Below are 27707 nucleotides of genomic sequence, written 5' to 3'. Positions count from 1 at the left end.
ACATGTGTAGCTGAGTTTTTACTGTTTCCTGTCCGCTGGTACCATTAATAGCATGTATACAGAGCAGCAGATATATCATTAGGAAGAAGTAACTTTAAAGGCTTTCCCCCTCTACTTGTTTTATCTTTTAAAAGACTAAGAAAAAAAAATCTGAAAGTTAGTCTACGTTTTCCAAGTTTTTTGAAAGCATAAGTTTCTCAGTTTTTTCGAAGCTCATTAGGGCGTGTTCAGCAGAGAAACAGCTGCACAGAGGTAGACCCCGTCAGGATGCTCTGATGTCTCTACTTGCTTGGGTTTCCGAGCTCACGTGGCCCTGGTTGTTGTTAATCTCCCTGACACTGTGCTTTGAAGGAGATGGTGTTACATGTTGGTTGTGCTTTTGTGAAGAAAAGCATGATTCTAAGCAAGTCTTAAATGTTGAAAAGAGCTTCAAAGATATATATCGACCCATTGTTCATGACCGTCACTGTAATAAATGGGGAACAGATTTTTAGGGTTTTTTCCTATAGGAAGTCAATCACTGTCATTGAAAATCTAGTAAATGGACACTTTCTAATCTTGAACCATAGCTGGCGAATGACTTTTATTGACTTTTTCTTCTTTTCTTGAAGCTTTTCAAGAGAACCTTGAAGCTTGAAAATAGTCTTTAGAAATTTACCAGAAACAAGGGGCTTAAGGATTTGTGGCAATGCCAACAATGAGGTCATAGCTATAAAAATACATACGACATTTCAGAACACCCTCCATTACTTTCTTCAGGTCTTCTTAACATAAAATCTAACCCTGATGTATTTAGCACTCTAATGAAAATTCCTTCTATTTATTATTTTTATTTGTGTACTTATGTGTCAATAATACCTGGCTTACAAGAGTAATAATAGTCAATTTTTTTTAAGTTTTTACAAGTCAGATAGGTGAGTACTGATGACCATGGGAGGACTGAAATTGAGAAATAAGTCAGTAGGGGAAAGGAAACAAAGAAAAACAGTTATAGTATTTGTTTTTACTAAGGTCTCACATTGGATTATTTGAAGCACATAGGCTGCCATGGAAGGAGAAAAAGGCAGAAATGATCGGTGGGAGTCTGGACGACAGGTTACACATGTTTGTGAAGTAGGTCCTGATGCTGGAAAAAAAACAAGCCCATCTTAAGCAGTTACTGTGTCCTGTAAAGAAAGAATATTTAAGCAGTGACCAGAAAGGATTTCTAAGAGTTTTCTTAAGTTAACAGTAGATTTTATTATTATATGATCCAGCAATCCCACTCCTGGGAATATACCCAGACAAAACTATAATTTAAAAAGGTACATGCATCCCTGTGCTCATAGCAACACTATTCACAATAGCCAAAACATGGGAACACCTTAAAGGCCCATCGACGGAGGAATAGATAAAGATGTGGTGCATATATACAATGAAATACTGCTCAGCCATAGAAAGGAATTAAATAGTGCCATTTGCAACAACATGGATGCAACTAGAGATTATCATGCTAAGTAAGTCAGAAAGAGAGACAAAATACCATATGCTGTCACTTACGTGTGGAATCTAAAATATGGCACAAATGAACCTATCTATGAAACAGAAACAGACATAGAACCGACTTGTGGTTGCCAAGTGGCGGGTAGGAAGAGGAGTGTACTGGAAGTTTGGGGTAGGTAGATGCAAACTACTATATATAGAATGAATAAACAAGGTCCTAATGCATAGCACCAGAGAGGGCAATGGCACCCCACTCCAGTACTCTTGCCTGGAAAATCCCATGGACAGAGGAGCCTGGTGGGCTGCAGTCCATGGAGTCGCGAAGAGTCAGACATGACTGAGCGACTTCACTTCCACTTTTCACTTTCATGCATTGGAGGAGGAAATGGCAACCCACTCCAGAATTCTTGCCTGGAGAATCCCTGGGTCGGGGGAGCCTGGTGGGCTGCCGTCTATGGGGTCGCACAGAGTCGGACACGACTGAAGCGACTTAGTGGCAGCAGCAACAGCAATGCATAGCACAGGGAACTATATTCAGTTCAGTATCCTGTGATAAACCATAATGGAAAAGAATGTTTTTTAAATGGATCTATGTATGTACAAACTGAGTCACTTTGCTGTACAGCAGAGATTGGCACAACATTGTAAATCAACTATAGTTCAATAAAAAATTGAAAAAGTAAAGAAAAAATAGTAAGTTTTTAAAAATAACACCTTACTTCTCCCATCAGAGGTGAAAATATGGCAGGTTCCTTCTTTTTAAATTTTTTAAAATTGAAGTATAGTTGATTTACAGTGTTGTGTTAGTTTCAGATGCACAGCACATTGATTCAGTCATACCTGTGTATTTATATCTGTTCTTTTTCAGATTTTTTCCCTTATAGGTTGTCACAAAATATTGACTAGAGTTCCCTGTGCCATACAGTAAGTCTTTGCTGGTAATCTATGTTATGTATAGCAGTGTGTATCTGCTAATCCCAAGGCAGTTACTTCTTAAAACAATAATATTACCAAACCATCACCTATTGTGCACTTTGCTAAATAACTTGGAGCCACTAAACAGATTTCTCTTGCTTCTCAATGGATATGGGGAAATGTTTAACCCTCATTGTATTGCCACAAAGCCAGGCTGCCTGATCACCCTGGGAGGCCCTGGAGGTCTGAGCAGCTTTGGATCGCCGCAGAGAGGGCTTTACCATTTTACTGCACAGGGTCCAGCCACAGCAGGGATCAGAAGCCAGTGTTTTATCTGCAGAAATATGCTGGTAAGGGCTCTCTGTTTGAGATTTTCCTTTTGCTGCTGAAAAGAAATAGGAAGCAGTAAAATAACTTCATCTGTAAGGTAATATCTGGGCTTGTTTCTGTACAGAGGGAGTGAGGTGTGACTGTTTCCTGGAAGGGATGGATCTTGGTCCCCTCTCCCAGGTAGCATTTTAATGATCTGTTTAAAACCCAAGCCAAAATTAGAATTGTATTCCAACCGTAAAGGCTGGTCTCAAGCTTTCTGATCTCTGTTCATTGATTTGATTTCATTTAGTGTGCTGATCTGGTGTGTGGAGTTTGTATCAAAAATCAGTGTCTTTCGCATAGCTTGTTAAACACTGACAAGAAAGACTTGGATGGGAGCATGACAAATTTAGTTCAAGTATTTTTTTCACCACTCAACTGCAAGCATAGTTCAGGGAAAAGTAAGTACTCGTAGCTTATGTTTGCTCTCAGGCTGTAGCAACAGAATGTCAGTGTATTTTGTCATCCTGCATATAGCTATTTATTCTTAATGGTCTCATGGACCATTTTTATATTACCTGGAAACAGTTTTCCAGCCAGGCTTTATCTGCTCTATTCCTGTTCTTTATATTGTAATTATAGTACTTTCCATGCAGAAAATGTGGTATAAACTTTAGCCATTTCCCTTTTTTTATTTGAAAGAGAATTCTATTGTCATTCTGCACTAGCTTGAGAATTTCCCCCAAGTTTTCTGTATTAATTCTCCTGTATTCCACAAAGGTCAACAGAACAAGAAAAGCTGGATTAGAAGCACATTTTTTTTAAATGCTATAATTGGATTTGTTAGCTTTAGCTCATGAAGGATCTTCAAAGACCACCTGTGAGATTATATTCCACATCTCTCAGTTTTTTGACCCTCATGAGATGAAACATGGTTTAATTACACTAATGCAACAAAGTTTGGCATCCTTTAAAACATCCCTGGAAATACTTGCTATCTGATTTTATTACAGCAGGACATAGAATAGTGTATTTAAAGACATTCTGCTATTTTCCTGGGGCAGTTTTTTGTTATCGTTGATACTTTCTATTGGCAATAGTAAAATAATGTAAAAATAACCGTAAAAGTAACATTCCTCTAGAGTGCTTTTCAGTTTGCAATGTCTAGTTTAATCCTCTTGGGCATAGTGTCTGGAGAGCACAGGTCTTATGATCCCTGTTTTAAGGATGAGAAAAGTGAGATTCAGTGGCAGGCTCCAAGCTCTGCAAGGAGGAGCGTGCAGGGGTGGATTCTGACTTGGGGATTCGGACCAGTGTTCTCTCCAAAACATTGTAGCCTCCATGTGCTCAATGTTTGCTGTAATGATCAGGCTCTTTGAACTAAGTCCTTTAATAGGAAGACTCTGGCAACAGCTGGTGTTAGGTAGATTAAAAATATTAAAATCAAAGCCCTTGGTTTGAAAGTAGAATAATTAAGAGAGTGAGAGAAAAGGGAAGAAAGATGCCAGAATCACTGAGTGATGTTAAAAGAATTGAAGGATAGGGCAACATGATTCATGAGGTTCATGCCTCCTTCTTTTTCTCTCTGTCAAAATAAGTCTCCACTGCTTTAGTGCTTTTCTTCCTCATCACTGGATTCTTTTGAGAAATTTGCATTGCTTTGTTAATTTCATATAGGACTCAAAGAAAAGCACCTTTCTCAAACTCGATATTTATATTTCATTTCCAGAAAAGAAAGTATTCAATCAATGAAATTTCCCTTTATATTACACATGACCTAAGACTCATGCTTCTGTGAATTGTATTGAGAGTAGTGTTTATTTCTGGTGTTAACAAGTTGCTTTCATTTCCCATGGCTGCCTTCTTTTCATTCTGAATTTTCCTACTCTTTAAATAACTGTGCTCTTAGATTTTAATTCTGCTACTTGGTCAACACTTCTCTTTGTCATTCTTGACTGTACTCTGCTTTTCATAGTTCCTTTCATTTTTCTCAGGAAATCTCATTATGGATACTCTATTGCATAATAGCCTGGCCCTGAAATTCAAATGAAAACTGAAATGCTTTCAAGCTTTGGCCCCTATTGAAATACTCACTACCGTGTCATTAGTGTAAATAAAATTGTGAGAATGCACTCTTATCTGCCTCTTTCAGTGTTCAGAGTGCCCTGATTATTGGGAAGTTCTTGTTAGCTACATTTGTCTTTGGTACCAACATACCTCTCAAGCCAGATTTGTTAATCCTGTCATGTTTGAGACCTTGGACCACTCAAAAAGTAGAAGAGTTATTTGATATATCTTTGTGTATTAATTTTGCATATCTCATCAAACACATTAGGTATGTTTATGTGTAGTTCTATACATATATTTGTGATTAATGTTAAAGAAACATTTATGAGTTTTCTTACTACTGAATGTTACAAAAAGAGCTTTATTTGCTTGTTTATAGTTGATTTACAGTGTTAATTTCTGCCATGCAGCAAAAGTGACTCAACTATACACATATATACATTCTTTTTCATATTCTTTCCATTCTGGTTTATCACATAATAAATATTGATATATATTTATCAATATATATTGAATATATCAATATATTCAATAAATAGGATATTGAATATAGTTCTCTGTGATATACAGCAGGACCTTGTAATTTATCCATTCTCTATGTAATAGTTTGCATCTGCGAATCCCAAACTCCCAGTCCATCCCTCCCCCACTCCCTCTTCCCTTTGGCAACCTCAGGTTTGTTCTCTGAGTCTGTTTCATTGATAAAGTCATTTGTGTCAGCTTCCCTGGTGGCTCAGACGGTAAAGCGTCTGCCTACAATGAGGGAGACCCCGGTTCAATCCCTGGGTCAGGAAGATCTACTGGAGAAGGAAGTGGCAACCCAGTCCCGGAGCCTGACAGGCTCCAGTCCATGGGGTCACAGAGAGTTGGACACAACTGAGTGACTTTCAGTTCACTTCAGTATTTCATTGTATACATATACCACATGTTCTTCATCCACTCAGCTGCTGATGAACACTTCAGTTGTTTCCATGTCTTGGCTGTTGTAAATAGTGCTGCTATGAATGTTGGGGTGCGTGTATCTTTTTGAAATGACAGTTTTCTTTGGATATGTGCCCAGGAGTGGGATTGCTGGATCACATGATAATTCTGATTTTTAAGGTTTTTAAGGAGTCTCCTTACTGTTCTCCATAGTAGGTGCACCAACTTACATTCCCGCCAACAGTGTAGGAGGGTTCCATTTTCTCCACACCCTCTCCAGCATTTATTTGTAGACTTTCTCATAATGACCATTCTGACCTGTATGAAGTGATACTTCATTGTGTTTTTACTTGCATAGAAATGGAATCTTAAACCAGCCAATCAGGAGTCACCTGATCAGCACTAGTGAGGTCATCTGCCTAATAGACCTCTGCTGCTCGCTAAAGGAGAGTAGCTTTGCAATAACCAACTTGCTTTTTCCCTAGTATAACTCCTTCTTCCTGCTCTGTTCTGCCTATAAAAGTCTTTCATTTCGTAAAGCTTCTCAGAGCCTTTTTCTATCTGCTAAATTGGAGGCTACCTGATTTGAATAGATTTTCCCTTGAATAATAAACTTTTAAATTTTTTAATACACCTTAGTTTATCTCTTAACTGTTATCTCCTTGTCAGTTTGACTATATCCAAATGTGGGATGTTTTGACCCTGTCTAAGATGGTCTAATGAGAGGGAAAGCATTATTATCAACAGGGAGAGAATAGAAGAGAATGTTTTAAAGAAAAAATATTCCCTTAGAGAGTGAAGTAATTCAAGTAACCATAGCACAATGAATAAGAAGGATATGACTACTAATTGAAAACCATGAAGCTCTACTTACATGCCACACACCCTCCCTGGAACAAGTCACTAATATCTGCTCAGAGCTGTTGGAATAGCCTTTTGCATGATCTTCCTGTCTCTATTCTCCTGCAGCCTGTTTTTCAATACAGCCTGTTTTAGACTTTAAAGTGGACCTCAGATCATGTCATTCCTCTGCTCAGAACCCCTCTCAGGGGCTTTCCATTCCAGGCAGAGGGAAAGCCAGAGACCTTGCAATGATAAACCAGCCCAAGCTCATCTGGTGCCCCACTCCACGTCTACCTTCATCTTCTGCTTTTCTCTCCCTTATTCACTCCCTTTAGCTACTCTGATCTTCTTGCTATTCTCAAATATGCAAACTCCTGGGACTTACCTTAGCAGTCCAGTGATTAAGACTCCCTGTTTCCAGAGTGAAATAAGCCAGAAAGAAAAACACCAATACAGTATACTAACACATATATATGGAATTTAGAAAGACAGTAACAATAACCCTGTATAGGAGACAGCAAAAGAGACACTGATGTATAGAACAGTCTTTTGGACTCTGTGGGAGAGGGAGAGGGTGGGATGATTTGGGAGAATGGCATTGAAATACGTATAATATCATATATGGAAAGAGTTGCCAGTCCAGGTTCGATGCACGATACTGGATGCTTGGGGCTGGTGCACTGGGACAACCCAGAGGGATGGTATGGGGAGGGAGGAGGGGGGAGGGTTCAGGATGGGGAACACATGTATACCTGTGGCGGATTCATTTCGATATTTGGCAAAACCAATACAATAGTGTAAAGTTTAAAAATAAAATAAAATAAAAATTAAAAAAAAAAAAAAAAACACGACTCCCTGTTTCCAATGCAGGAGCTGTGGGTTTGATCCCTTATCAGAGAACTAAGATCTCACATGTTGCACTGGATGGCCAACCCCCCCCCCCCCCAAAAAAAAAATGAACAAACAAAAAACTTGTAAGCACCTACCTCGGAGTCTCTGAATTTTCCTAGAACTCTTGCCTTACCTGCAAAACCCTTTCCCAATGGCTCTCACACACACCTTCCTCAAATCTTTACTGAGATCACACATTCTTAGAGTTTTTCCCTGACCATCATATGTAAAATGTCAACAGCTCCCCATCTCTGCCCTCCCATCCTCTCACCATACATTGTTTTTTTCATTCTAACATATTCTGTCTATTGAATTTTTTATTTTGCTTTCTGCTTGTCTTCACCCACTAGAATATAAGTTATATGAGAGCCAGAATTCCTGCCCTGTTTAGTCACTGTTCTCTCCAGCACCTGGATCATACCTGGTACTTACTAGGTACTCAGTAACTATTTGCCAAATAAACAAATGAATCATGGAAAGTTAACTGGGGAAAGGAAACTGAAAGTCTAGGAATCATACAATATGGGGAAAAAAAAAAAACCCTTAAAGAAGACTGGTGTCTACTCACCCCATGTGTACTGACAGGCATGTTTCCCGGGTGTGCCAGATAGTTGATTCAGAAAGAAAGGCCTTGGATGCCTTCAGTGTCATGCTTTAATGCAAATGATGCTGGGAATAGCGATGAGAATAATGCAAAAAGCGGGGGAACGGTGGGGAGGTGGAAATTGAAAATGGAATTGCTTGTTTTGCTTCCAAAGTAGTGATTTCAAAGCAGAGAACTTGAATAGGAAATAAAATAACAAAAACTGTGTCTCTGAAAATGCAAACTTCATTTACATTCTGATCTGTGTGATTTTTCAAGTTCAATGATCCAAGGTCAGAGGGTACTTGTATTAGCATAGACTTTGCTTTGTTTATTCACCTCTGACCAAACCTCTGAATTCCTTTTCATGATGGTAGTGTTCTGACGACAATAAAACCAAGCTTTCATAACACCAGTAACATTTATACAGCACTTGGACAACTCTTAAATGAATTGTCCTAGAGACCTTAGGAGCTAGGTCAGGATTATTAACCCCATTTTGTACACAGTGAGGTAAGCTGTTTTGTCACCTGGTAAGCTATTGAATTCATAATTTGATTGCTTTATTTAGAAATAATGGCTCATTTATTACAGATCATGTTACATTAAAGATGACCTCTTTTTAAATGGACAGCTTCATATTTGGTCTTGACTTTGGTCAGTGATCTGGAACTAATAGAATTGTGATTTGTATAAGACCAAGAATTTCAGATTCTCAAGTTGAGAGGCTGATTTAGAGACTTGAGACTCCCAGAGCCATTTTGGTATTGATCAGGATTAGGCCACTCTGCCCAGAGACTGCTAGGGAGAAATCTGTACTGGTGGGCTTAAGTGTGATTGGGGGTTCTCCCAGGCCATAATTGAAATCCTGTTAGATTCCTCAGCTTTTTTGTTTTGTTTTTTCTTTTCTTGCTCAGAAAGTTCCCTCTGACTTAAAAAAAAACAATGTAAAAACTAAAGTGGAAAATTAGTGCTTGCAGGGACTTCCCTGGTGGTCCATGGGCTAAGACTCCCTGCTTCTAGTGCAGGAGGTGCGGGTTCGGTCCTTGGTCAGCCAACTAAGATCCCACACGCCACAGGGCCAGTAGATAGACAGATAGTACCTAATGCCAGTTCTGAAGCTCTTTGGGAAATACAGTTTTAAAAAGAAAGAAAATTAGCGCTTGTATAGACAACTAAGAAATGGAGGCAAAAATCTTCATTAGGCGGTCTCGGGTGCCAATCAAAATTATGGGAAACAGAGTCAAAGTCTCTAGAGTGACATCAAAGTTGTATTTGGAACGCATTTAGTTTTGTTTCTGTTGTGGTTCATTCCTTTCCAGAGCAGTATTATGAAAAGACCGCAATTGAGTTCAGTGAGCGTGGCAACTGCTCAGGAAGCTGTGGGGAAAGTGAAAGTGAGGAGACAGCCTGTGAATTCATGTCTGCGTCAAGAAGAGATGAGGAAACCAGAGCAAAAAGAAATTTTGAAGCCAAAGGGGCTTGCCAGCTTTGAAAACTCATATCTTAAGATAAAGAAAGAAGAAAGAAATGCCTAGTCTTTATCTGAATGTTTGAAAGTTTTTCAGACCTCTTATCATTTTACCTGTATAGTGAGATAGGTTTAGTGCCAACAACAACAAAAAATATGCAAATTATACTCTTAATTGTTTAATGCATTCATTATTCTTTATGGGCCCTAAATCTGATTTATTGCATTTTCATCCCTTTCTTTACAGTCTGACTTATTATTTGTAACATCTGCTAAGACTGTGAACTAGAGTTTTGATAACAATGGACAGCTTAATTGAGCATTTAAAACTTTGCCTTAAAAATTAGAATAATTTTGAACATGTAATTTAAAAGTTATTTTTAAATGTGTAGGGCCAAAGTGTAAATTGTTTGAATGTAATTTTTTTTTTTTAAGTGTTAGTCACTCAGTCATGTCTGACTCTTTGCAACCCCATGGACTGTAGCTTTCCAGGCTCCTCTGTCCATGGCATTCTCCAGGCAAGAATACTGGAGTGGGTAGCCATTCCCTTCTCCAGGGGGTCTTCCCAACCCAGGGATCGAACCTGGGTAATTACTAGGCTTTAAATCAAGTCAGATTAAACTTTAAAATTAAGATATTTGTAAGGCTATGTCTCTAAGGGTGATAGATGTAGAGGCCTCTGCAAATAGTCTGTCATTAGTCACTGGGACCTATAAAATCAAGGAGGCTTTGGTAGTTTATAATAAAATGTGGATAAAGCATCTTTGGGAGCATTCTTCTGGCTGTTTACATTGCATTCTTATGGTAACTTAGGCAGAACAATGAATTGACAGATCTGAATTGTATCATGAGTTTGGTGGAAAGATGAATTATGCATATCATATGGATCAAGTCTATACACCTTTTCTGAACTTTGAGAGATAGTCTGGGATGAACTGTGTTGTTCTGGGGTCAGAGCAGCTCAATGACACAATCACGAGTTTGATGTTTCCTTATTCCTATTTTTTTCCAGAATTTGAAATGCAAAAATTTCTGTCACCTTCTTACTGAATGTTTAAATCTGTGCAAATTAAAAGAGGTAGCATATGGCAAACCTGATTATATATAAAAGGTAGAGTTTTTCCTTTTCCCTTGTATATGTGCTCTTAGCACACAGCATTTTGCCAATCTGAATGTTTTTCCCATTCAGCAGCATACATTAGCATTGACAACCATATTTTAAAGGAAGAAACACTGTGCATTTGATTCTTTGTTCACATCCATAAATATTAATCAAGCTAGGACAATATTTAGTTAACTGTCCCGTTTTCACTTTACATGTTAATGAAAGATGCCAAGTAATCATATTTTGTGAAGTTTAATACACTTCATTATTTTTCATCAAATAGTTTCACTTGTCCCCCGCTACCCTCCACCCTGCAAAATATCCACTTGAAACAGTATTAATCAAGTGTGTGCAACTTAATTTGTCAGGCTTGCAAATTCAGGTGACTCACTTTTAATCAAATTCTACTTCATTAGTAGAGTATACAGTAAAAATTTAAGAGACTTATGTTTTGATCAACACAAAAGAATTAAAAAACAGAGGGATGTTTCTAATTTCTCTTCTGACCATGATGATCTTTGATATGTTAACTACTGCCTTTCATCTGAAAGCTTCAGAGCTTCACCTATTTTTGTAACTGTACAGGAATTCATTTGCTTTTGCCCTCATTTTCACTTTGCTGTTTTAAAATCGTTAAAGCAGCAAAATAAGTATTATTTCTAATGAAATCATTCCTTTCCTACCCTCATCCTCATTAAAGTGCATCTGGGGCTCCCCATGATGCTTGAGGTAAAGACTGAAGGATCTCCAGGGCTCCGCAGGGCTGGGCCTCTGCCTGCCTTTCCAGCCTCACTGGGGCTGCTCACCTTTGCCTCTGCTGTGCTCAGGCCACCCTTCTTCCCAGCTCCATTTCTTACGTCCCAGCCCAGTCATTGTTTCCTTCAGGAAGACCAGCCTCCTTGACAAAGCCAGTTCCATCACCACACACTAGGAGCCCCATGCAGCTCTGCACTGAAGACTTTAAAGAATTGTTATAAAATTATTAATATATTGTTCAGTAGAGTTCTGGGTAAAAGGAAAAAAAAGAATTATTATTTTAGATTCATTTCTGTGATTATTTGATCAATACCTGTCTCCTGCGGTTGCCTAGAATCTTCATGAGGGCAAGAAGGGGTTTGGTTTGTGGATGTTTTCATTGTGTTTTCACCATTGTATCTCGGGTGCCCAGCATAGGACTTGGCAAGTCATAGCCATTTAACTAATATTTATTGAGGGGATGAATAAATAAATGCTCTATGATGGTAGGATTTTATTGTGTGCACTACTCTATCTTCAGTACCTAGAATAGTGTCTAAGGCATCAGTTCAGTTCAGTTCAGTCACTCAGTCGTGTCCTACTCTTTGCGACCCCATGAATCGCAGCACACCAGGCCTCCCTGTCCATTACCAACTCCCGGAGTTCACTCAGACTCACGTCCATCGAGTCAGTGATGCCATCCAGCCATCTCATCCTCTGTCGTCCCCTTCTCCTCCTGCCCCCAATCCCTCCCAGCATCAGAGTCTTTTCCAATAAGTCAACTCTTCGCATGAGGTAGCCAAAGTACTGGAGTTTCAGCTTCAGCATCAGTCCTTCCAAAGAAATCCCAGGGCTGATCTCCTTCAGAATGGACTGGTTGGATCTCCTTGCAGTCCAAGGGACTCTCAAGAGTCTTCTCCAACACCACAATTCAAAAGCATCAATTCTTCGGCGCTCAGCCTTCTTCACAGTCCAATTCTCACAACCATACATGACCACAGGAAAAACCATAGCCTTGACTAGACGGACCTTTGTTGGCAAAGTAATGTCTCTGCTTTTCAATATGCTATCTAGGTTGGACATAACTTTCTTTCCAAGGAGTAAGCGTCTTTTAATTTCATGGCTGCAGTCACCATCTGCAGTGATTTTGGAGCCCAGAAAAATAAAGTCTGACACTGTTTCCACTGTTTCCCCATCTATTTGCCATGAAGTGATGGGACCGGATGCCATGATCTTCGTTTTCTGAATGTCTAAGGCATAGTTGTTGCTTATTAAATATTTGTTGAATAGATTAATGTTTGCCTGACTTTTTCAAGGACACAATATATTGGTGAGAGAGTATAAGGTGTACTTTGAATTTTTTTTCTGGCAACTACCCTATATTCATTAATTTAACGGAATTAGAAGGAAGTCTGTTTGTTGTTGTCTAGTCACTTGGTCATGTCCAGTTCTTTGCGACCCCAAGAACTATAGCCTGTCAGGCTCTTCTGTCCATGGGATTCTCCAGGCAAGAATACTAGAATACAAGAATACTTGCCATTTCCTTCTCCAGGGGATCTTCCCTACCCAGGGATCGAACTCATGTCTTCTGCAAGTCTCCTACATTGAGGGATTCTTTGCCACTTAGCAACCAGGGAAGCCCATATATAATGTAAAAGTTACTATTTTTAAATGTGTAGTTCAGGGGTAGTAAGCCCATTTGTATGACCATCACTATCATCTGTCTCCGGAAGTTTTTCATCATCCCAGACTGAAGCTACCCGTTAAACAAGTGGCTCCCCGCACAGCTATGTGGTTTTATAAAACTTTTTTTAATTTCCCTTGGAATCTTTTCTTCTCATCACTTCACATGGAAGTTTGGTATGTAAAATATAGAAAAGTGAACTGCTTTTGCTTCTAGAATAGGGTTGGGTGCCTTGTTTCATTGTGTGTCTTGGTGGGTGGCAGCATTATCTGGAGACTGTGTTCCAGGACAAGGATGCCTTGGAGAGACGGGGGAACCTGGGACCATGCTGGGAGACACCTGCCCACCCATGGGTAAGCTCTCATCTCCCCTAGTTTAACATGGAATCATCTTGGTTTCCTCTTTTCTCTACACACACACACATACACACACTCACACATACACATACACAGATATACACTGACTGTCACTGTCCTAAAACTGTGAGCTTCTTAAGGATTGGGATCATGTCTTAACTTGTCTGGATTCCTGGAGCTCTGTAATGTTTGTTGAAAGAGTTTGTATTCCACCCTGTGGATGAGAAACCTTCCCAGTTCTACTTTCTTCTAGGAAGGAAATGTGACAACCTCACAAAGTGGCCTCTTTCCCTGTTGAACCATCTTTACCATGTTGCCCGTGGTGTGGCCCAGGGCTGCATCCCCCAGGACTCCCTGGGGTGCCTGTTACAAGAATGGATTTCCATCCTTGCCTACAAAGAGTGAAAGTCTCTCAAAAACTCTGTTTTATTTTTTTTTTCAAGAAAGCTTAATTTGCTTTCAATGGATCAGAGAGGTGATGAATTTTAAAAGCCGAGGTTTTAACTCAGTACTTACTATTCTGCTGTAGCCATTAAAAAAAAAAATTATTGGACTATAGTTGATTTGCAATGTTGTGTTGGTTTCTGCTGTACAACAAAGTATATCAGTTACACATGTACATATATCCACTCTTTCACATTCTTTTCCCATATAGGTCATTGCAGAGTTTTGAGAACTTGAAGAGCCCCTGTGCTATGCAGTAGGTCCTTATTAGTTATCTATTTTATACATAGTAGTGTGGATATGTCAATCTCAACCTCCCAGTTTATCCCTCCCACCATTCCTCCCTGGTAACCATAAATTAGAAAAACTCTATTTTCAATCTTACCTATGTTCTAGGTACAGTGTTATTTTTTTATACCATCACCTTAAATCTTCTGTATTTGTTTGGTTTATATTCAGTGAAGTTGAGAAATAGTTTCTCACTGTCTGTGATATAAAATTTTTTAAGATTTTATGTTCATTGACATATATTGACAGTTCAACCAGCCTCCTTTAAGCTTTTTCTTCCCTCAATGAAGTAAACAGTTATTTTAATTGTCTTTAAGAGGACTTATTTAATATCCGTTAATCACTCTTGCCCTACTGCTCTGAATACACTGCTAAGTTGCTTCAGTCGTGTCCAACTCTGTGCGACCCCATAGACGGCAGCCCATCAGGCTCCCCTGTCCCTGGGATTCTCCAGGCAAGAACACTGGAGTGGGTTGCCATTTCCTTCTCCAATGCATGAAAGTGAAAAGGGAAAGTGAAGTCACTCAGTCATGTCCGACTCTTAGTGACCCCATGGACTGCAGCCTACCAGGCTCCGCCGTCCATGGGGTTTTCCAGGCGAGAGTATTGGAGTGGGCTGCCATTGCCTTCTCCATGAATAAACTAATACACTAATATTATAAAATTAAATCTGTTCCTCTTAGATTATAGACACAGAAAAGGGGTCAATGAGGGAATAGATTTAATTTAAAGTTTCTGTTGTGTCCATGGCATGCTGACTCTATTAGATAGGGCAGAGCTAGCAGTTGTAACAAACCCTTGAACAGTAGAAACACTTTCTTTCTAAAAAAAAGTAGAGTTCCTTTCCAACTCTTGTTCCTTTCCAATTCCTCACAGTCCAGTGCTAGTAATATAGACTATCTGCCAGGTGGGAAGGATCTCTGCTTGTCACCCTTCAGGGACCTCCAGTGACAGGGGCCAGGCCATGTGGCTTCCAAAGTCACACTGGGTATTGACATCCAGCCAACAGTGGGGAAATATGATGTGTGGTAAAGACACACTTGCTTCCGAAACATCTGGGCAAAGAAGTGATACATATTAGCGCTCTTCCATCTCAAGGTCTTTCCAGAATTCAAGGGGGTCTGGAAATATAGACCCTGGACAGGAGCCTCTTCCATACAGCCCCTCTACATGACAGAGGGAACAATGGCTCTTTGATGAACAGCCAGCATTACTGCCCACTGGATTTCTAGGTTTCCACTTATAGTCATTCCTCCTGGAAAACCATGAAATGTGGCATGTCCTAGGTACCGTGAAATGTTCCGATAATGTATGTGTATGACAGCATGATGGCCAGGGAAACTGACAGGCAGTAAGACGGCATTTATCCAACATCAGTGTGATTTGCTTACTCTTGGTTGTTTGCACCAGTCTACAAGGTAGCAGGTGACAATGTCACTTAAAACAGGCAAAAGCTTCTGGGGATGGTCTGTCTTCAGTCTGTTTAATTTGATTTATCAGGTTTTATATCTCTGAAAAGCATATTGGTTCACCCGAGAGTTTCCCATCAGAATGGATCTCTGCCTCACTCTACCCTGACATTTAAGAGGTCATGGAGGTGGTCCCAAGTCCAGGTGGCGCAAGTGGTAATGAACCCATCTGCCAATGCAGAAGGCGTAAGAGACGCAGATTCAATCCCTGGGTCAAGAAGATGCCCTGGAGAGGAAATGTCAACCCACTCCAGTATTCTTGCCTGGAGAATCTCATGGACAGCAGAGCCTGTTGGGCTGTAGTCCATGGAATCACAAAGAACTGTACACGACTAAGTGAATAACACACACACACACATACACACACGCAACAAGTTTATTGGTCTTGTAAGGGTAGGCTGAAGTTGACACTAAACTTAGAATTAAAAGTCCGGGCTCTGTGTCCTCATAACCCTTGCCAGCCAGGTTGTGGTAGAGGTGGGCCCCTCTGGGTGCCATCTTGTTGAGGTACTAGTTGGAGAACTTGCTTTATTTCAGACCATACTTTCTGCTTTTGGAATGTATTTTGTTTCATAGGCTGCTGAAATGGGGAGAACTGGGTTTCAAGATGATTTTGGCTTTCTGCCATGCTGAACTGAATTCGACTGCTGGATGGCAGGCACACCCCAGAGAAACCAAAGATAAATGCCAATTTTAATAGGGTTGTTTATTTATCCTTTTCTCTCTGGTTAATAAGTATGAATGAGCCCCAGATTCAGTCCAAGGATCATGTCAAAGGCAGGAAGTTAAGAAAAGAAAGAAGAGTTTGGGTTTTAGTCCATGACTGATACAACTGACGTTTCATTAAGACCAAAGATTAAAATAACTTTGTAAATTACTATCATTTCCTAGTGATAAAAACACAAAACGATTTTGCATGCGACTTAAATATGTAATAGTGCAGGCATATAAATATATTTTTATGTATAAGGTTTCCAGAATTGGTGTTCAGAAAAGTGTTTAACTGTATATTTTTAAGAGTGTAAACAGGAAATAACTGTCACAATTGAAAATATAATTGGACTGAGAAGTCGAATGTTTCATATTTTGATGTAATCTACCCCAAAGGGTAGATTATCATCCCTAAGACCAGTTTTTAGAAATCAACCTCACAGAAACCAAAGAGTAAGCATTTTTAATGACCTCACAGTTGTGCTGAAGAGTATAAACTAAATGAAATTTCAAGTATTTTTCCTTGCTGATACTATTTCCTAACAGTGTTTGCAAAATAGATTTTTGGTTGTATTGAATGTTGTGAATTCTAATTTTAAAACAAATTATGCCAAAAATACCAATCAATAATTAAATTTATTTTGGAGCTGTTAGGAAGTTTATTTTATTATTTTTCTATGACTGGCCAAGGCAAGTATCCACTTTTTTGAAATACTGAAAATTTTCAATCTTATGCACCATTGAATTCATTTTTTTTTTGTAATTGTTTTACCTTGTGTACCTTGACCTTTGGATTTGTTGCATTTTTCACCTAGATGTTATTCATCTTTCATGAAGGCAACTTTTAAATTACATCAGATTTTATCTTGACCCTTTGAGTTAGAACTGGCTTTCTTTAATAGGATAAGTTGATCGTATTTTGGTTAAGAAAAAATTAAATTGTTACTTTGGTATTGGAAAAATAATCCTTCACAATGATGTATTACCCTATGCCATTGACCTAAATATGTGTCAGAGTGATGAAAGCCCATTGATACAGTTGTCAAAGCAAGAGTAATGAATGTAACAAGCATTCGTTCTCTAGAAATGTTTGGCATAATTGCTGACATGGTAATACAGTTAATACATAGTCTTTTGGTGATCTTTGCAAAGGTTTGAGGGTTTACATCATCAGACGGAGGTTAAAAATGAGGCAGTGCCCTTTTCAGTAGTATAGGTAAGCAAGGATAAAATAATTTTCTCACATGATGCTTATGGGAAACCAAACCTGTGGGAAATTACACAGGTGTGCTTTTTTTTAGGGCATTTTACCTTGAATTGAATCATACTGAAAATAATGCAAACTTATCAAAAGAACCGTATTTCTTTGCCTCCTTTTTATTTTTTTATTTTTTTTTATGTAACAGACTTTAGGTTTTTATTTATTTATTTATTTTGCTTTTGTTCCATTTTCTTTTTTTTTTATTTTATTTTTAAACTTTACAATATTGTATTGGTTTTGCCAAATATTGAAATGAATCCACCACAGGTGTACATGTGTTCCCCATCCTGAACCCTCCTCCCTTACACTGTTGGTGGGAATGCAAACTAGTACAGCCACTATGGAGAACAGTGTGGAGATTCCTTAAAAAACTGGAAATAGAACTGCCTTCTGACCCAGCAATCCCACTGCTGGGCATACACACTGAGGAAACCAGAAGGGAAAGAGACACGTGTACCCCAATGTTCATAGCAGCACTGCCTCCTTTTTAAAATCCATGTTCAGAACATCTTCTATGCCATACCCAGTAGTATTTTCATACCTGCCCCTTTTGTGAGACACTAGAGAATCCCAGGGACAGAGGAGCCTGGTGGGCTGCTGTCTATGGGGTCGCACAGAGTCAGACTCGACTGAAGCGACTCAGCAGCAGTAATTAAAAGCATTCCTGGAAGAGAGGCATAGACATGCTAGTGCAGCAGGTGTTGCTGACAGCTGGAAAGCTTGGTCCAGCTGTGCTGAACAGGGGGCAGGGCGGAGGGTAGTACCCAGCTCAGCACCTCGGGGACTTCTGTCTGACAGCAGCTGAGATCTCGCCATTTGTCCTTCCTGTAGGTTTTGACCCTGTGGACCATCCTTTTCCCTTCCTGACCCTCTTCATTCTCAGCTTCTTTGATGCCATCCTCTCAGTCTGCCCACTCTGTCTGAGAATTCCCTGCTCTCTCAGTTCCATCTCAGTAGCATCCCACTGCAAGTTTATCCTACCCTCTCTCAAAAGGAAGAAATAGAAAAAGCAGGAGTTTGGGATTCAGACGGAAGTGGTCTTGTGCTCTGAGTGAAGGATTTGCCAGTTGTGTGACAGGGGTCATTAACTCCACCTCTTTGTGCTTGAGTTTTCTGCCTCTGAGTCCAAGCAGTAATGATGCTTCTAGAATTGGTGTATCACCTGTGCATCTGGGACATAGTACAGCCTGTTCCATGTTAGTTCTCTTAGCTCTCCCAGGTAAAAATTATAGTAAAATCAATTTTATTGACCTGTGTCTTTAATGGACTCACTCCCCAATATTTAACTGTAGCCTCTAGTCATCTGTAATACAGATTTTTCAATAGCAGCTCCCCAGCAACGTGATGTTAGTGTTTCAGACACAATGAGGTGCCAAATAGAGGGGGCAAAGAGACTTTTAAAGGGCTTAGATCAGCAAACTCAGGCACTCTCTAAGTTTCTGTTGATTTCACCATACAGAGAAATTTGTTTTAGAAGAAACTTTAAGAACAGTCTACCTTAAGAAGAACAGTCTACCTTTTGAGTTGCATACCCACCTTACCATGATTATTTGGAGATAAAGGATTGCGGGTTATTTTGGTCAGTGGACCCAAGAATGCTTACCTTCTCCTCTGCCTATGAGATTCCCTAATGTTTACCTTCTGCTTGTAGAGGTCATTGCCAAAGCAAGAGGAAATACACTTGCATGAGTAGCTGAAGCCTTGGTCTTGATCCCAGGGCAGAGTTCTGTTACTCTAGGCTGGAAGAGGTGACAGGCTCCTTTCCCCTAGGTGAGTAATGACCTGGAAGCAGTGCCCTCCGTTAGGCAGGGTCTGATTCCCTTAAGCCCAAACCAGTGTCAGATACTAGCACAGCAATGTGAGGATACCAGTAAATCAAGGCTCACATATCATAACAGAAAGAAAGGTCACAGGAGGGGTTTCCCTAGTGTCACACCTGGCACTGGGCTACCCCACCTACCCCCAGGCAGGACCAGAAGCAGAGCTGAGTTGTCCTAGGGGAGAGCAATGTGGAAAGATGCAGAGAAGGCTGGGTGGGGGGGAGAGAAGTGAGAGCCCACACGCATGCTGACCTGATGGAGTTCCCCTTCTAAAGATGCACTCACGTATTAGGACAATGAAGTCACAAAATCTGTCCATTAATTAAATAAAGATCATTATTTCTTGCAATAATATCAAATGTCATGGCCAAATCAGTGTTCTTACCCCTAAATCAGTGTTCCGTCAGTGTTTCCTGATTCATCTTAGAGTTGGGCTTTGGAGGATGCGCCCAGAAGCCAAAAATCTTCTTTGTTGGTGACTGAAACATTCCCCAGAGTAGCCTCCCTTTCCAGTCTCTACCCTCCTGGACAGTTACCACACTGCTGACAACTGTTCTTTCCTCTTGCCTGAAACCTTCAGCAGGACTGCATTGTGCTCGGGTTCAAGTTTAGACTTGTCAGTTGGTCGGTGCTAAAGGTCCCTTGCTCTCTAGTACCATATGACCTCTGTAGCCTCCCCTCTTGGCCATATTCCCTGCCTCCCACCATCACTGTGCCTGTTGCTCCATCGCTCTACTAGTGGGGACATACCACCCTCTTGGTCATTGCCGTTCCTTCTCTCTACTGAGAAAGCCCTCTCTACCCATCTTTAAGTGTTATGTCCTGTGGAAACCTTTCTTCCCATCTTTAAGTGTTATGTCCGATGGAAATCTTTCCTTGATGCGCCCTTGTAGAATCAGTTGTTCTTTTGTGGTTTCATTGTTGCTGTTGTCGCTTGACTCTTTGTGACCCTTTGGACTGCAGCACACCAGGCTTCCCTCTCCTTCACCATTTCCTGCAGCTTGCTCAGACTCATATCCATTGAGTCGGTGATGCCATCCAACTATCTCATCCTCTGTCGTCCCCTTCTCTTCTTGCCTTCGGTCTTTCCCAGAATCAAAGTCCTTTCTAATGAGTCAGTTCTTCACATCAGGTGGCCAAAGTACTGGAGCTTCAGCTTCAACATCAGTCCTTCCAATGAATATTCAGGATTGATTTCCTTTAGGATTGACTGGTTTGATCTCCTTGCAGTTCAAGGGATTCTCAAGAGTCTGTGGTTTCATAGAATGTTCTATAAATATTGCATTTTATGGTGACTGATGGTAGCTCTGGTTTTCCCATCAGTACATGGGCTAAAATCTCTCATGTATGAAACATGTCATATTTAATTCTTATCTTCTTATTTATATTTATCCAGTCTTTTGACAGATGCATATCAAATATTCAATGTTTGGTTGAATTATTATTATAGACATAGCTTCAAATACTTGTAAACTCTTTCCTACACACTTCTAGAGATTTTATAAGTGGGAACTAAAAGACAAAGAAAGAAAACCTCATGTATCCTAAATTGATTTTAATTTCAAGGAAGAATTACTAACCTCTGCACCATTAACATTTTGTCCTGATAAAATACCATTGCATCAGAGCCAATGAAAATCAAATGAATGGTTTTACATGTAATTAAGATAAAGCTTTTTGCAGTTGAACACAGAAGATATTTTATAACACGTGCCTAAACTACAACATCTGAGACAATGACACATCTTTTTATTTTGGTAATAGAATCATTTTGTGATTCATAGTTGTCTTCATATTTGAGTTAAGCCAGGAATTCCTGAATTGACACTTGTGTCTCTTCTCTGAAAGGTTTTTCAGAGGTTGATAGTATGACTTCTGTTTTCAAAAGTCCAAAGTCCAAAAAGCCACAGATTCTCTTTTAGAAAACCATGGATGTCCCTGAATTGGTTGTCTTAAAAAAAGAGAGAGAGACCTAATGTACTCAGCTGTGATTGTTTCCCTCCCATCTGCACTGTCCTTTGCTGGCTACTTCTCAGCTGGAATATTTGCAAAGGGAACATTGGGAACATTCAGGATGAGGAGAGGAGACTTGAAGATGGTCAGGCTCTGGATTGTCCATAGCTGGCCCTTTGTCAAAGCCCAGGTGGGTCTTCTCTGCTCTGGACTGCTCCTATCATCTCTTTATGACCCTCTTTGATTCTGGCAGCTTAAGAATTTAAAGTGTAGCCAGCTACCCAGATGATTCTGGTGCTCATAAAGTTTGGAGCTTGCTGATTAGTAGGTGCTCTTATATTCTCTAAAATCCTACTAAAGACAAAAGCGGAGGCCCAGAAAGTGGTACCATATTCAGTCACACAGCTCATATTGTGGCTCGCATGGTAAAGAATCCGCCTGCATTGTGGGAGACCCAGGGTCGGGACGATCCCCTGGAGAAGGGAATGGCAACCCACTCCAGTATTCTTGCCTGGAGAATTCCATGGACAGAGAAGCCTGGAGGGCCACTGTCCATGGGGTTGGGAAGAGTCAAACATGACTGAGTGACTAACATGACTAACACTTGAGATCTTGAGGCCTTTCAAACATAGAAGATTTCCTACTCTACTAAACAAAACATTTCAGTCATCATCATCCCACAACAAGGAAGTATTGTAGCCACACTGTATGCATGCATTTTCCATATCCCCTCCATTCCCATAAACTGAAAAGGCATGGACATGATGCTTTTGATTGGGATCCATTGAGGGTATGGTCACCAGAGTTTTGGTCACTTCTTTGATGTCACTTTTGATTGAAACCAGCAAAGATGTGTTTTGGCAAATCTATACATAATTTGTCTTTCCATGCAGGGCTTCCCCTGTAATTGTGTTTCCCATCAGAGAGTCAGTTGGAGTTAATGCATTGACTATGGTGATGGATGACAAATGTCTTGTTAACAGTCTCCCCACTCTTCAACCCACAGAGGAATGCTAAGAAGCCTTTTGGTTTAAAGAAGTCAAAGGAAGAACAATTTCTTCAGATAGGAAGATCTTCTTCAAAGGTAGGAGTTTATCTTCTGAAAGGTTTAAATTAGTTACTGGTTCAAAATGGGAATTATACCATAAAATGATGTGATTGTGTAATATTATTGCCATACTGAATACTGTCCATCCAGAGAGTATGATGAAAAACAGAGAGTAGGGATATGGCTGCAAAAACATGAATCATACTGCATGTCAAGAAAAATGGATCAAATACACAGGGAAGAAAACCAGCCCTTTGCATCCTTTCACAGTAATAAGATTTTTGTGTTACTAAATCATGAATCATATCAAGTTTAGAAAGTAGACAGCAGAATAAAGGCACTGCTGGTAAACTATATGTTTCTGATGGAATTAAAGATTTAAAAGGAATTATTTATAAGAAAAGTTTTCTTTTTGATGCAGTCATCTATCAAAAATCTCCTGAGACCATATTATTCGTACATGATTTTTGTGTGTCTCACCGTGAAGTCCGAATAATACCAAAGTCTGCTTATGAAGTTTTAATGTGGGACTTCCCTGGTGGTTCAGTGGTTAAGAGTTCACCATCTAGTGCTGGGGGTGTGGGTTCTGTCCCTGGTCAGGGAACTAAGATCCCACATGCCTCATGGCCAAAATACCAAAGCATAAAACAGAAACAACATTGTTACAAATTCAACAAAGACTTTAAAACGGGTCCACATCAAAAAAATCTTAAAAAAAAAAAAAGTTTTAATGTTACTCTGATACTCTTTCTGCTTTGTAAATCCCTTTCCCATCCACACTGCTCACTTCAGTCTGATTTATATCATTTAGAATTATCAGTTCTAGAACTGACTCTGCCAGGCCAATGATGCCTTCTTCTCAAAGGCCATTGAATTTGATGAAAAATATCTTATTTAATGATCTGGAACACAGTTCAGAGAACTGTACCTCACCCAATAATAGCTTTCTTAAGGAATTTCTGAGAGTGTGATTGTTCAGCATTTAGTTCTCTACCTTATAGGTTTTATTTAACAAATAAACTCCCATGGAATTTATGGATATTGTATGCAAGATTTTGAGGTAAAATTTTCCAAGATACTGTCCCTTGTCCTTGAGAAGTCTGAAATTGATTCATCCATATATCATTTTGTATTTCAGAGGAAATGATTCGTGCCTCCATTGAATTTGCTTCCATTGTGTTTTCAGACTAAATACATGTGACTAATTAGTTTTTGTGATGTTTCAGAAGCCCACCAGAAATCCCCAGATCAGTAGCCTGAAAATTAAGCAGGTTACTTTGTGAATCAAATAGCACAGGCTTTGTTCTGCTTGGAGAATTCTCAAAAAGTGAAAATTAGTAAGGACTAGCAACATTGCCAGAGAAGGCAATGACACCCCACTCCAGTACTCTTGCCTGGAAAATCCCATGGACAGAGGAGCCTGGTAGGCTGCAGTCCATGGGGTCGCTATGAGTCGGACATGACTGAGAGACTTCACTTTCACTTTTCACTTTCATGTATTGGAGAAGGAAATGGCAACCCACTCCAGTGTTTTTGCCTGGAGAATCCCAGGGACGGGGGAGCCTGGTGGGCTGCCGTCTATGGGTTCGCACAGAGTCGGACACGACTGAAGTGACTTAGCAGCAGCAGCAGCAACATTGCTGAGTTAGGTAATTATGAACAATAGCAAAAAGGCTTAATTTTGTATAAATCACCCTTTTAATGGGAAGCTCCCTCATTAATGTAAACTGACTCATTGTATAAAGTTTTGATATACCCAGACACACCCCCTCCAATGACTATCCATATATCATAAAATAAAGACACCTGCCAGGTGAGGCGGTGTAAGCTACCTCTCCATTCTGGCAGGGACATGGAAGGAAGTCTGCTTACACTGAATTGCAGTTGTTAAAAACTAGGAATTTGCAGTAATGGTGGTGTTAGTGTGCCCTTTCCACATCCTTAGACAGCAGTATCATAGAAATGAGTTTCACTTCCACAGGACTCTTAGGCCAGCAAAGCTTTTTACTAAAAGAGATGGCTTGTGCACAAAGGAGAAGGTGGGGAAAAGTACCAGCTCCCTGAGTAAAAGGGGCAAGTTGCTTTTATAACAAGAGGGGGGGGCTTGTCTCATTATCACTGATAATTTCCAGAAATGCTCAGACTTCTTGATCAGCAGCAGGTGGCTCCATGGTGGCTATCAGGTGTAGGGTGTACTTCTGTGAGGAGAAAGGAGTGTGTGAGAATATCCTGCAGGAAAGCACTGGAATAGATAAGGTTTAAGTTTATAGTTGAATCTTATGGCCATTAGCTATACTTGTGAGTGTAACAGAGGTAAAATTTGCTCCAGCGAGCCTGGTTTATGTCTCTGGGCCTGAAGCCCCACGAGCCTTTCTTCTTTAGCTTCCAAGACCTGTTTCGCCCAAAGCTGTTACTGGTCCTTTTCCAAAATGGCTGCACTCTTGTCTTCATGTCTCAGTAGTAAGTGGCCTACCAATAAAACCCCAGCACCAGCAGTAAGCTCTGGGCAAGTTCTTCTGTAAATAACATACTGAGTGATACTTAGGAGAGGTAGGAAGACCACAAGGCCAGGAGTTTGTTTGTAAATGGTGATTTCTAGTAAAAGGGGGAAATGTGCAGAGATGAGGCAAGCAGAGGGGCTGCCAGGAAGGACTGCCCTGTGCCCTTGTAAGGTGTTAGTGGGCTCAATAAGCTGGTTCCCAGGGTAGTTTTCCTGGCTGGCTACATTATTTTCTGATTCATTCAATGCAGGAGAGTAACTTGACTTCAAAACTCTGTCTTTTAGACAGAGTTTAAAGTTCACATTCTACCTTTTGCAGTACATTCTTCTCAGAGATCTTCTTGGCTGCTCATTTGTCTGCTGACAACAGTGAACTTTTGAGTCATCAGGCACTAGTAGAGCCACAAAAATATCTCGCTTTATCTTTGTGGAGGATTTAATCTGGTGGAAACTAAATGCTGTGTCTCTTCCCATGTCTTTCCCTTGCCTCACAAAGACTCCCTGAAACTTCCCAAAACTCTAAAGCACACTTGTATTCAGAATGTCCCCAGGCTATTCAAGAATTCGGCCTCTGACATTAGAATAGAAAGTGTTTTTGTAGCTACTTACAGTTTTCAGTAGCCTTTCCCACGTTCACCAGTGGGCTGTGGTATCCGAAAGACGTGGGCAGTCAGAGCCATGGTTCTTGAAGCCCCACCCCACATCCCTCTCCCCACTCCCCTCTCTACCCAAGTCTGATTGCATATAAAAATTGCATTTGCGTTCATCATAACATTAATGAATAAGTTCTCTGCAAGGAAGATCTGCCTTCTACCTGGATTGAAAATTTTGAGCTAAAATGCAGAACAGTTAGTGGTGGAATTTCAATAAGCAACCACAGTTGCAAAGGGAATACCCCCCAAATCACTCTGAATATTGGTTTTCTGCTCTGGCTGCATTTGTGGAAGTTTGGTCCTGATCATAACCATAATGAATCTGAAGAAGGATTACTCTCATGCTATGCCTTATGGCATGTTCCCTCTGGGTAAGCAGCAGAAGAGGAAAAATCTGACAGTTATTGGAGTTATTAAATGATTGTTTTGGTTGATGGTTTGGAACTTGTTCTTTCCGTTGGACTCGTGGTACTAACTTTTTAAAATGATGTAGATGTCTTGGGAGAATGGTAGTTATATTCTGAGTAGATAATAATAAAACTGATAACAATAAAAAGACTTTATCTTATAATTAAGTTGACCTGTAAATGTGAATCAGTATTTACTTGCAGAGTCCAGCTGGTAGTACTGTTTTTGATACTATTCAACAATAAAGAGATCCATTAGGATTTTGTCCTCCAGAGTTATTTTAAGGCTGATAAGTTTTGTTTCACATTAACTTGATGCCAGATAAACCTAGGAGACAAACATCATCCACAAAAGGAATACTTGCCTATGAAACTAAAGATGAAAAGCTCATTAATAAAAGCAGTTACCCTGGGAAGCCCAGAATTTACCAAAGCCAAGTGCCTGTATGCTAAGTCACTTCAGTTGTGTCCGATTCTTTGTGACCCCATGGACTGTAGCCCTCCAGGTTCCTCTGTCCCTGGGATTCTCTAGGCAAGAATACTAGAGTGGGTTCCCATTTCTTCCTCCAGGGGATCTTTCTGACCCAGGGATCGAACCTAAGTCTCTTGCATTGGCAGACTGATTCTTTATCACTGAGCCACCTGGGAAAACCACCAAAGCCAAGTTCAGTTCAGTTCAGTCACTCAGTCGTGTCCAACTCTTTGCGACCCCATGAACTGCAGCACGCCAGGACTCCCTGTCCATCACCAACTCCTGGAGTTTACCCAAACTCATGTCCATTGAGTCAGTGATGCCATCTAACCATCTCATCCTCTGTTGTCCCCTTCTTCTCCTGCCCTCAATCTTTCCCAGAATCAGGGTCTTTTCAAATCAGTCAGCTTTTGCATCAGGTGGCCAAAGTATTAGAGTTTCAGCTTCAACATCAGTCCTTCCAATGAATACCCAGGACTAATGTCCTTTAGGATGGACTCGTTGATCTCCTTGCAGTCCAAGGGACTCTCAAGAGTCTTCTCCAACACCACAGTTTAAAAGCATCAATTCTTCGGCACTCAGCTTTTTTAATTTTTTTTTATTTTATTTTATTTTTAAACTTTACATAATTGTGTTAGTTTTGCCAAATATCAAAATGAATCCGCCAGCTTTTTTTATAGTCCAACTCTCACATCTATACATGACTACTGAAGAAACCAAAGCCTTGACTAGACGGACCTTTGTTGACAAAAGTAATGTCTCTGCTTTTTAATATGCTGTCTAGGTTGGTCATAACTTTCCTTCCAAGGAGTAAGCATCTTTTAATTTCATGGCTGCAATCACCATTTGCAGTGATTTTGGAGCCCCCCAAAATAAAGTCAACCACTGTTTCCACTATTTCCCCATCTATTTGCCATGAAATGGTGGGACCGGAGGCCATGATCTTAGTTTTCTGAATGTTGATCTTTAAACCAACTTTTTCACTCTCCTCTTTCACTTTCATAAAGAGGCTCTTTAGTTCTTCTTCACTTTCTGCCATAAGGGTGGTGTCCTCTGCATATCTGAGGCTATTGATATTTCTCCTGGCAATCTTGATTCCAGCTTGTATCTAAGCAAAGGGTATTCACCTCTATAGGGTTTTATACCAGTTAAAATTGATTAGGTATTTAATCAGCTAGAAAACTAGAATGATCTTTTCTAGTACTTATTAGCTTCCTCCTTCTTCCCTTGACTTATGATGAGGGCAAACTCCAGCTTTCCACTCAGTGACAACATCTCCTAAAACATTATTGAACATAGACTGTCCCTGCCTGGTT

The 27707-nt window shown here is 40.1% G+C and overlaps 1 protein-coding gene across 26 annotated transcripts in view; it reads left to right on the top strand.

Annotated features, from left to right (window-relative positions):
- NRCAM (neuronal cell adhesion molecule) overlaps window positions 1–27707 on the top strand; it is a 325353-nt gene that overhangs the window by 135557 nt on the left and 162089 nt on the right. For 25 of the 26 annotated variants that reach the window (XM_044946603.2, XM_044946617.2, XM_044946609.2 and 22 more), the window contains one exon: window positions 22318–22395. The exons of the other annotated variant lie outside the window; for it this stretch is intronic. The gene's annotated coding sequence lies outside the window, so the exon portion shown is untranslated. The remainder of the gene's footprint in view (window positions 1–22317; window positions 22396–27707) is intronic. 26 annotated transcript variants of the gene reach the window in all.

Source organism: Bubalus bubalis, chromosome 8 (assembly GCF_019923935.1).
Source record: "Bubalus bubalis isolate 160015118507 breed Murrah chromosome 8, NDDB_SH_1, whole genome shotgun sequence".
Taxonomy (NCBI): domain Eukaryota; kingdom Metazoa; phylum Chordata; class Mammalia; order Artiodactyla; family Bovidae; genus Bubalus; species Bubalus bubalis.
Note: the sequence above shows the minus strand (reverse complement) of the source record. Positions and strands in the feature narration are given on the sequence as shown.